Source organism: Globicephala melas, chromosome 16 (genome assembly GCF_963455315.2).
Source record: "Globicephala melas chromosome 16, mGloMel1.2, whole genome shotgun sequence".
Classification (NCBI taxonomy): Eukaryota; Metazoa; Chordata; class Mammalia; order Artiodactyla; family Delphinidae; genus Globicephala; species Globicephala melas.
The window spans coordinates 67,961,524-67,973,409 of NC_083329.1; the positions used below are offsets into that span (position 1 = coordinate 67,961,524).

An 11,886-nucleotide genomic window follows, 5' to 3' on the forward strand; every position below is an offset into this window, starting at 1 on the left:
CCACTGTTTCCCTGAAAGGGCTCCTACCAACGTTACCACCCCTTGTCCTTTTTCAACCTTCCCTTAATGGACCTATCCGCCTGCTTGAGTCTTTCTCTCCTACCTTTCTGACTGCTCCCTCTTACCTTCATTCGCAGGCTCATCTTTCTCTGTCTGCGTCTTAAGTGTTAACGCCTGCTCCAACTTCTGTCCTTGGTCTTTTTTTGTCCCACTTTTGAATAGAGGTCCTCCAACTTTATTGGGCATAGTATTAGCAGGGGAATTTTCAAAATACACACAGCCAGACCCCTAGGGATTCTCCTTTGGAGACATCTGTGTTTTTTTAAGTTGCTCATGTGACTCTGGTGTGCACCAAAAGTTAAGAACCGCTGCACTATTCCCAGGAAATTTTACTCATTGTCATTGGTCACTGACCCTACAACCACACACATTCTGACGCCACGTCTTCCCATAACCAGTGTCCCACTGGTTCTTACCCATTCCTGAGAATGCATATTTGCAGCCTCCAGCAAAGGTGTTACCAAGTACTTTTGGAGTTCCCCAGGGGTGACTCACATGTGCTCACAGACACATCCAGCCCACCATCCTGCAGGTGTCAACCTCAATTTCCACCTTCACCTTCACCTCCTGACACCCCCCCTTGGCTGGGTGTTGCTACATCCATTGGGCACCACATTCTCTTCCTTCAGTCAAGGCTGGTGGGAGGCAGCAAAGCTGACAATGTTCTATTGAACAGTGGGCATAGCAGGCCATCTTAGGGGAGGTTCCCCCAGAAGCAGAGCCTGAGGCAAGGATTTGGGTGCAGTGATTTATTTGGGAGGTGCTCTAGGAATATAGAGTTAAAGAATGAGAGGATGAGACAGAAGAGGAAGAAAAGAAAGTTCAAGGATGAGCTATTCAGGTCACCAATGTGAGCAGCAGGGACTGGTTCAACCAGGGCCCCTGAGAAGCAGAGAGGATGCCTCCAATGCCGTCCACTTGAAGGACAGATGGCTGCTCCCAAGGCCCACTGAGTGAGGGGACCATTGACTCTCCTGCATTCCTAGGCTGCAATTGCATGCAGGCCAAGAGGGCTTCTACAGAATCAGAGAAGGCCCCAAGGCAGACATCAGAAAAATGACAAAGTGAGTCTGGGTTCCCCAGAAGGGTCCACCACAGCTACAACTGAAACCAGGGGTAGGCAGGAGGGAGATGACATGGGCACCAAAGGCCTCTGCCACACTCTCCTGCTCCCTTTTAATGTTACGCTCTGTAGGAAGAGCCCCAAAGCAGTGACACTTACGCCCCAGTGTGGTTTACAGAGAATCAGGCCTTTCAGTTTTTCTTTATAGCCTCCAATACACACCCACCGCTAGTTAGAGGTTGAATTCAGACATGGATCCATGAAAAGGGCATCACCCCACCCCCTCCTTGTGAGCCAAAGCCATGTGCACCTGAGCCACAGGGCCCTGTGGACACATCTGCTGCATTGGAGAGTCTAGAGAAGATTCCTGAAGGCAAGGTCAGAGGCAAAGCCTTACTCTCCTCTACAGAGATCCTTCAGCTCCAACAATTTTCCCCATGTGTCCACTTATGTCAGAGCACCTGTGTGCTAATGGCTTTGTATGTATCTCCAAGCCAGATCTGCCCTGAGCACCATAAATCTAACTGCCTACCAGATGCCTCTCCCAAGCAACTCAAACTCAACACAAATAAACCTCAACTCATCATCTGCCTTCCATCCCCACCACAAATCCTCCTTCCATTCCTGGATTTCCATCTCCATGAATGACACCTCTACTGCCTGGTAGCCAACAAGAGAAATCTGCGAATCAGTCCAGATTTAACCTCTACTTTTGCCATCTATGTCCAATTAATAACAAATCCCTTTCCATTAACAGTGAAGTTTGCCTGAAGAGAATTTGCCTAAGACATGTTAACTTGAAACCTATTTGCCTAATGACCAACTTCCTAATGATTTTTTTTTGCCTAAAATTCTGAATTAGAGATTATAAATTAAGATTTTTATAACCAATTTGTCCAAAGATACTTTGAACCTAATTTTCTATTTTACATTAATTATACCTTAGTTTTGCAGCATAGCTTTTACCAGTATGATTATTTTGGACATTTTTGAATGCCCCTTTCCTATTTTACATACTTTTCTATATTTCAAATATTTTTTGAAACATGCTATTTCTAGCAATAAGTACTTGTAAAATCTGCAGCATTTCAAAAAGAATTTATCAAATTCATCATTTGTACTTTTTTCTTGCCTCTTTCTATCTTTGGTTTGTTTCTGGTTTGTTTTTCATGATGTAGTTTATGTATTAACCAAGTAGCATATCTGATATCCAATGGCATCTGGATTTTGCTAATGGCAGCAAAAATCAAGAACTATGAAAAGATGTTTGGAAAGATATGTCCTCACGACAACTTATACACAAAGCTTCATTGCAGCATTATTCATAATGCTCTCTGGCCCCAAAGTGGAAATAACCCAAATGCCCATCAATTAATAAGTGGAGGGGCTTCCCTGGTGGTGCAGTGGTTAAGAATCCACATGCCAATGCAGGGGACACGGGTTTGAGCCCTGGTCCGGGAAGATCCCACATGCCGCGGAGCAGCTAAGCCCATGTGCCACAACTACTGAGCCTGTGCTCCAGAGCCCACGCACCACAACTACTGAAGCCCGTGCACCTAGAGCCCATGCTCCGCAACAAGAGAAGCCACCGCAATGAGAAGCCTGCGCACCACAACGAAGAATATCCCCCTCTCGCTGCAACTAGAGAAAACTCGAATGCAGCAATGAAGACCCAACGCAACCAAAAATAAACAAGTAAAATAAATAAAAATTTTCTAAAATTAATAAGTGGAATACAACTTACCAATAAAAGGGAATGAAATACTAATACAGGCAACAAAATAGATGAATTTCAAAAACATGATGAGCAAAAGACGTCAGAACAAAAGACTATGTACTATATGATTCTATATATATGACATTCTAGGAAACCGTCATGACAGAAAGCAGATCAATGGTTGCCTGGGGCCAGGGCTTGAAGGAGGAATTGACTGCAAAAGGTCACTACTGAGAAACTGAGATGCCGAGGGGTTAAGTTACTTGTCCATTTCCACCAGAAAGTAAGCTGGATTCCAACTCAGATTCTGTTTTCACAAATCATGCTGCATCTCTGATCACAATTTTCATAACATCTGTTTCATTCTGGTTCATGTCTTCCTAAGACAGATCAACTTTCTTGCAACTAGAACAGTGTCTCTCAACCTTTGTTTTACTACTATTGTTCCCAAAAGGAGATTTTTTTTCCTAATGGCCTCCCCCATGATATTACATATCTGTTTATATACTGCAGCCCTTTGGAAGGCCACAGAACACCATAATAGGTAAAGTTTTTGCCTCCCCAAACCAATCTTCACCCCCTTGGAGGCAAGAGCACCTTTACTGAGAAGGTATAGTCTAGAAGATAATCCTTTGATGCAGAATTATCAAACATCCTGGTATCATCATTTGCATATTTACAAATGATCCATGTTTACATGATAGCATCATGTGGTCAAATGCATCTATTTGGTGTTGATTTCTTTGGTTTAAATCAAAGAGGCAGAGTTTCAGAACCATCCTCTCCCCATGGGTGCACATGTAACCGCCACACACTGACTATGCCCTTCACATTAGAATGAATTATTTTATACCATAAAACTCTCTAAGTGGAGATGCTTTTGATTTAGAAAAGTCCAGTGGTTAGTGCCATTTGCTTCCTCCCAGGACTTCCCATCCTCCCTTTTCCAGCAGATATAGCAATGCTACCGGCCTTTGGGGAACTCTCTTCTCTCATTCCATGTGGCTCAGGTGAGGCTGCCAATCACGATGCAGCACCTACTCCTGCTTTCAGGGTGTCTGAGGCATGTGGCCTAAACTGACCAATCACAAGTCTTTAAATTATGGTCACAGTGATTGGCCCCAGAGGTGGGCACTTGACAACAGCTAGGCCAATCAAAATAAATGTGATCACTGTGAGAAAGAAATTCTCTATTTTATATGAAGAATTCTAAGGCTGTACCCCCCAAAAGAGTCTTAGCTAAAATGAGGCCCTGTGCAAAATTTTGAAGTATGTCTCACAGATGATTTCTACCTAGCCCACCACCAGCCTTCTCTCTAGTTATACATACAGTGATCTACAGCTGTAAGCCTGTGACTACCACAGACAGACAGACAAACACACACACACCTCATTATAAAGGGGGTAGAAATACCAAATAAAAGAATTTACACCAAAGTATAAGTGACATGCTGAATTATCTACTTCCAAAAAAGAGAACCAGTTAAGGAGGTAATACTTAACCTAAAAGAACGAATCTTTCTAATGGTGGAATTTCAGAACCTGTATCATTTAGGTAAAGAAACTATATGGAGGCAGAGAATCCTCAGTGCCTCCTAAATCACACCACATAAATAAATAATCATTTATTACGTTTATAAAGTCAGCACTGTGGTAAGCTCCTGGAAGACAGACACTGTCTAAATATAAAACCAATCATTACTCTGAATTTCAAGGGAGGATTTCTCACTCCAAATGCTTTATATAGTTTACTCCCTTCCATCATGTACACATCAAGAGCCACAGCTAATCATTTTACATGTTCTATTTAGAGAAACTTTACTAACTCTTTTCATTCTTTTTAGATTAGGAATTGCTGGTGAAGAGCAGAGCAGAGTATGTTGGAGGAGACTTTAGATGTTCTCTCTAAACTGATGTTTAAAATCATTTATTTCTCCAAAGAAGATATACAGATTGCCAACAAACACATGAAAGAATGCTCAACATCACTAATCATTAGAGAAATGTTAAATCAAAACTACAATGAGGTATCACCTCACACGGGTCAGAATGGCCATCATCAAAAAATCTACAAACAATAAATGCTGGAGAGGCTGTGGAGAAAAGGGAACCCTCTTGCACTGTTGGTGTGAATGTAAATTGATACAGCCACTATGGAGACCAGTATGGAGGTTCCTTAAAAAGCTAAAAATAGAACTGCCTTACGACCCAGCAACCCCACTACTGGGCATATACCCTGAGAAAACCATAATTCAAAAAGAGTCATGTACCACAATATTCATTGCAGCACTATTTCCAATAGTCAGGACATGGAAGCAACCTAACTGTCCATCGACAGATGAATGGATAAAGAAGATGTGGCACATATATACAATGGAATATTACTGAGCCATAAAAAGAAATGAAATTGAGTTATTTGTAGTGAGGTGGATGGACCTAGAGTCTGTCATACAGAGTGAAGTAAGTCAGAAAGAGAAAAACAAATACCGTATGCTAACACATATATATGGAATCTAAAAAAAAAAAAAATGGTCATGAAGAACCTAGGGGCAAGACAGGAATAAAGATGCAGATGTAGAGAATGGACTTGAGGACATGGGGAGGGGGAAGGGTAAGCTGGGGCGAAGTGAGAGAGTGGCATGTACATATATACACTACCAAACGTAAAATAGACAGCTAGTGGGAAGCAGCTGCATAGCACAGGATATCATCTCGGTGCTTTGTGACCACCTAGAGGGGTGGGATATGGAGGGTGGGAGGGAGATGCAAGAGGGAGGAGATATGGGGATATATGTATATGTACAGCTGATTCACTTTGTTATAAAACAGAAACTAACACACTGTTGTAAAGCAATTATACTCCAATAAAGATGTTTAAAAAAATCATTTATTGTGTCTCCCTTAAATGATAAAATTCCAGCTGCCCCACACACGGAATCTAATTTCCTATGGCCAGACTCTAAAAGAAATTAGAATGGGCTGTATTGGTCAGAGAGCCTTGTTATGCTTAACACTTGCCACTCACAAATGTATACACACACACACACACCCTGCTGTTGCCATAATGGACCAAGACTACACACTCCCCCAGCTGACTGACAGCAGAACAGTTCTGGGAACCCATTGCATTGATTGGCTGAGGAAAACTTAGTGACTACTCACATGTATGGCAGAGGCGGTAACAGCCAATCAGTAAAGGGCAGTGCTTAAAAGGGCCAATCACATGCTACCATAGCTTCACGGCAACTTATAAGGATTCAGCTCCACAAGCACTGATGTAGCTATTCTGCCAGCAACTGTGGGTCTGTTTTGGTACCTGACCTTGACTGAATGAAGCTAACCGTATCTCCAGAGATAGGCAACCTGAGTTCATAACAGGTGTGTAGCTGATTCAGCTAAGCACAATCAAATAGACAAAGCTCCTTGGCAACGGAGCACCTGGCTTTGTATTACCATCTGAAATATACATGCATGAGACACCTACCCTTCCAATAAGTGCCCATGTCAGATGAAGTCCAATTAGTTTCTATCTTTCAGCTTTAGAAATTTAGCTAAGATTACAAACTGACTCGGGGGGTCTAATGTGAATGAGACTAGAATCCTAAAAAAAATGTGATATAGTCTGCCTTATTTCTAGCTAATCAACCAACAAATATTTATTCAGAGCCTACATCACACAAATAAATATAAGCTGCAGTCTCTTCCCTTAAGAGAATTTCCATCTAGCTGTGGAAATAAGATGGCTATACAATTAATGTGGCTGTTTTCTGTTGAGCATCAAATTAGCGGGCCAGCTTCAGATAAGATGAGGGGATTGGGGATTTAAGGTGGCGGAGGAGTAGGTGGAAATGGAGTTCATCTCTCTCCACGAATGCGTCAGGAATACATCTATAGATGCAACAATTCTCACAGAACACCAGCTGAAAACTAGCAGAAGACCTTGGACACCAGAAAAGACTATAAAGATCCCTGCATAACTGGGTAGGACAGGAGGAGAAGAAGCAGGATGGGACCTGCACCCCAGGTTGGGGGAGCTAAAGCAGAGGAGAGGTTCCCGAATTCGGGGAAACCCCCTCTCCGCAGGGAAATCGATTGGGACAGGAGGGAAGCATTTGAGGCTGTCAGAAGAGGGTGAAGTGACCGATCTGTGGCAGACGGGACAGAATGAGAAATGCACAGATGGGCCAGTCCGTACCTCGGCCCTATGTGCCCTGGACTGGGACATGTGTTCACAGGTGTGCAAGGGGGCTGGGAGCTGGTGCATGGGGATTGGAGAACAGGCCCAGAGTGAGGACTGCTGTTGGCTGTGGGGAGACGGACTGAGGGGACAGGAGGGAGGAAATCTGCAGCAGGGAATGCTTTTGGAGGAAGACGGGACTGCCCTGGAAGCAAGCGCTCATGCTGAGTCACACGCAGGGGGAGGAGCCGCTATCGCAGCCTCTCTCTCCCCACACGCGGGCGCCTTCCAACGACAATACAAGAAGCCGGCTCAGGGCTGGCTCTTCTGCGCCTGCTGCCGAGCCATAAAAAAGCTCCCTCAGAGCTGGCCCTCACGTGCTGGTGGAGGGCCTTATTGGAGTAACCAATGAGAGTTTCACTAACAAATATAAGCCTTTATCTAATATTTTAGCTAAGCTTGCAGACATACACCAGAAAAACCATTTAATTCTAAGTAAAGATAGAATCTAATTTTAATTTCATTAAGATAAGGACAAATGAATTGGCTATTTTGCCCTGTCAATGAGCTAGTTTGCTTGAAAATTCTACAGGAGTAAGCTGTCCCACTAGAAGGCCAGAGTAGATGGATGAATGTTCTGAGCACTTTTCTAGGGGATCCAGACTCTACTAAAATTTCACCGTACCAGAAAACTGCATGTAAAAGAAACCACGTGACATATAATGTTTTTCTCTTTCCCAGCAGCACACGAAATACAGAGAGACAAGCGTCTCTACATTTTTTCAGGCACTACAGAGGTGTCACTCACAATGACCGGGCCTCCCTCCTGTCCAGCTGCCAATCAGGCACTGTGTGGTTGGTCTCCAAGCAGCTATCATGGTGAAAGATCTCACTCCCTTGTTTTCACTTAACATACTAGATCAATGTCCTGCCCAAATTCAGTGCTCGAAACAGGTCTAATAGGGAGCAATAGGAATGTAGCCAATGAAAGAAAAGAATAATACAAACAATCCCAAATGGTGAGTTAGTTACAAATCCAAATCTCCAATTTTCAGTGTAGGAGGAAGATAAGAAAGAGAGAAAAAAAAAAATAACCTTAAAATGTAGGAAGATGTGATGAATACTCTCCTGACTTCTGATTTAGCAACTCTATTTTCCCTCTAGAGTTCTCTCAACAGAGCAATCAAAATGTGATAAAAATTTTATTTTTTATGCATGAGCACTCACTGTGTGCCAGCTGTTATACAAACATTTTATAAAAACAATTTCTTGTAATCTTCACAGTTCAGTAGATTCTAGGATTATGCCCGGTTTTACTGATGAGAAAAACAGAAGTTCAGGGAAGTTAACTGACTTATCCAAAGTCACACAGGTAGTAAGCTGCATGCTACACTACACAATAAAACACACACACACACACATATATATTATCATCCAGGATAATAGTTCCTGACCCTGGCCACACTTAGAATAACTGGGTAGCCTTTAGCCTAAAATACCATTGCCTGGGTCCCCCTTCTACAAATTCTGACTTAATTGATCAGGGTGGGGTCCAAGAAATGTTGTTTTATTTTGTTTTAGGTTTCTTTGGGTGATTCTAATATGCAGCCAGGGTTAACAACTGAACTACGTCTAGTTCTCAAACTGTAGCATGCATAAATCACAAGAATCACCCAGAGTTTCTGATTCTGTAGGTATGGGGGGACCTGAGAATTTGCACTTCTAACAAGTCTTCGGGTGACGGCGGCGGCTGTGCTGACACTTTGAAAATCGCTGCTTATGGACAGACTAAATACGGCTGAGACTGGCTAGATGTTCACCAAACCTGTCTTCTCTTCCTGGATACACAGCTAAGCTATACTTCCCAGCCTACTTTGCATCTAGATGGGGCCACATGGCTAATTCTCCCCAATAGCATATGCGTGGAGGTGATTTTTCACTTTGGGTCTGAGGCACTTGAGAGCAAGTGAGCCTTTTCCATGCTGTCTCTCTCTTTCCTTACCTACTAGCTAGATGCAAAGGATCCAGTTTCTGAGACCCTATAAGATAGTAGAAATGCTGAGTCTCTAAATGACTGCATGGAACACGTGAACCCCATTCCCAAGGACCCACGTAGACTATCATGTGAGTAACCAATAAGCCTTTATTGTTTCTTATAAGCCATTGAGGATTATAAGAGTGGTTTTTTCAGCAGTTAGCCCTGTCCAGATGAAAACAATGCACTAATACAACCATGACCTTGTAGGCAAGCCATGAGACCTCTCTGAGCCTCAGTTTCACCATCTATAAATGGGAAATGGACTAAAAGGAGCTCAAAGATCTCTTTCATCTCTAATATTTTATGATTCTATGAAAACAGTAATAATTCCAAAGTGGAAGCAATACTAACTACAAAGAGAGATAAGAATCTCTGTTTCATTCAGCATTGTCTAGGGTACTGCTGGGATACAGAAGAGCATAGGTGTGTTCCCTACACACCTAAAGGTCAAGCTAGAGAAACAAAATTAAAGCACATGATGCCATAGTAAGCAAAACAAGACAATAATAAGCCTACCTTCTGCCTGAAGTCAAAATATGATAAAAAGCAGAGATTCTAATAAATTCTAGATGTGCCCAATGACAACTCAATCCCTCTGGAGATAGAATAAGCAATGGAAACAAGCTACTGGACTTCAATCTGAGCAACAAATATAGACTAGACAATGAGAGCTATTCCAGACTTACTTCTGAACAGCAGTAAGTGGTTCATGGTATGGAGGGGGGTGTAATTTTGAGAGAAAGTAATCAAGACCAAAATAAAGGAGGAAAATGGTAAGTGCAGTACATGCATCCTTAATCACTGGGAAAAGTTTCCATTAGCTACCCACAATAAGATTTTCCAGACTTTTAAATGAATGTAAATGTTAATCACAGCTTCCAATGCAAACCAAAAAACTACAACAGATACACACACAAAAAATCAACCCAAGCACGACACTAAAGATGGTCATCAAACCACAAGAGAAGGGAACAAAAGAGGAAAGGAAGAAAAAAGACCTACAAAAACAAACCCAAAGCAATTAAGAAAATGGTAATAGGAACATACATATCGATAATCACATTAATCACAGCTTCCTTCGTATCTAGACGGCTCCTACATATTTTTAAGGGATAGGTACGTAGATAGATAGAATATGGTAGGTGATATGATATACAAAAAAAAAACAACCCGTCACTGTGTTCGTGTAAGTGTTCAAAGGTATCTATTACTAGAATAAATGCCATTTTAACAAATTTTCTTACCAAATCCTTCTCCTTGCCATTTTAGCATCTAATTGTCATTAAAACCAAAATGAATGGCTGAATATACAAATAAACTGCTTATGGAAATACCTGACAGAGCAAAACTGAAATTGACTTTTCAGATGGAAAATTATAGCTAACATTTTTTTCTCTCAGAGCTGGTACCAAAACAGTGTAGATCCTATGATAGAGTTAATCAGAATTACAAAGAACAGCGATCACAGATAAGTTACTAAAATGCCTCACAGCTTAGGCTGACAGCTCAGTATAAGAAAAGCAATTGATTTTAGGCTAACGTACATGCATAAACAGATTAAAAATGTTAAAATATATTTGTATATAGAGAAAAACAATTAGATATTCTCAGCAAACAGGTGTTGACTAGCTACCACGGTGCTAGGGTAGCAAGGCCAGTAAGACTGAGTCCTGGCCATCAGGTTGTGCAGAATCTCCCAGGACAGACAGAGTTCCTATAATGAACTACCATCTAGGTCATCATCACTGCTTGTCGGGGTGACTACAGTATGCACGTGCCTCCCATCGTGCGCCCTTCCAGTTCATTCTCACCCTGCAACAAGAATAATTTTTCTAGGGACATCCGCTCCTCCTAGGTGGGGAGACTGCTTAGTCCCAGGCCTTGCAGATTTGTTTTTCTCTGTCTGGACTCAAGGCCTCTGTGGCAACCATGCTCCACCAGATCATCAGTCAGGCCAAGAAGCATCCTAGCTTGATCCCCCTCTTCGTATTTACTGGAGCAGCAGCTACAGACAAACGCCCTCCCTCCATGGCATGGCGGGAACGATGCCGTGTGGTGAGGAAGATGGAATCATGCTCACTGCACTTGCTTATTAAGGCCTGGCACTGTATGCCTTGTGCCTGCCATTGTTCAATCCAGATGTCAGTTGGGACAGAAAGAATAACCCAGAACTCTGGAAAAAACTAGGTCCCAGTGATCAGTGCAAGTGAACATAGATGACAGCAAACTAAAGAAGAGGGTCCAGACTTCTAAATGAAATGTTTCACTATAAAGCTGCTTAGAATGAAGGTCTTCCGGAAGCCATCAGCCCAATTTTCCATGTAACCAGGAAATATTTCCCCTCCAAAGGCACGAAATCATGTTGGTGTATTGTGTTGGGGATTACACTGATGAATAATCTGAAACTTGAAAAACAAAAAAAGAAGAATTTTTCTTTCTTCAGCTGTGCCACATGGCACGTGGGATCTTAGCGCCCTAACCAGGGATCAAAACCACATTCCCTGAAGTGGAAGCCTGGAGTCTTAACCACTGGACCCCCAGCGAAGTCCCACGAATAACTGTTCTACAGCTTGTCACTCATCTGTTTAAAATCTGTCCACAGGTTTCCACTGACCTGAGAGCAACATCGAAAGGCTTTACCTAGCAGATAAAACCCTTCACCCTCTTCTTCTGGCACTCTTAGCCCTCTCCACCTTCATTTCCACTCTTCAGCATGAAATGTGTTGATCTCAGGGAAGCAGACCTGAGATGGGAGTAGACGTGCAAGAGCCTTACTGGGGGAAACGCCTGTGAAGGGTAAAGGTGGGGAAGCAGGAGTACTCAGGGAGAGA

The 11,886-nt window shown here is 42.6% G+C and overlaps 1 pseudogene; it reads left to right on the forward strand.

The window, feature by feature from the left end:
• The first annotated feature begins 10,984 nt into the window (after nucleotides 1-10,984).
• Nucleotides 10,985-11,312, forward strand: LOC115847939 (cytochrome c oxidase subunit NDUFA4 pseudogene; annotated as a pseudogene).
• The last annotated feature ends 574 nt before the right edge of the window (nucleotides 11,313-11,886 follow it).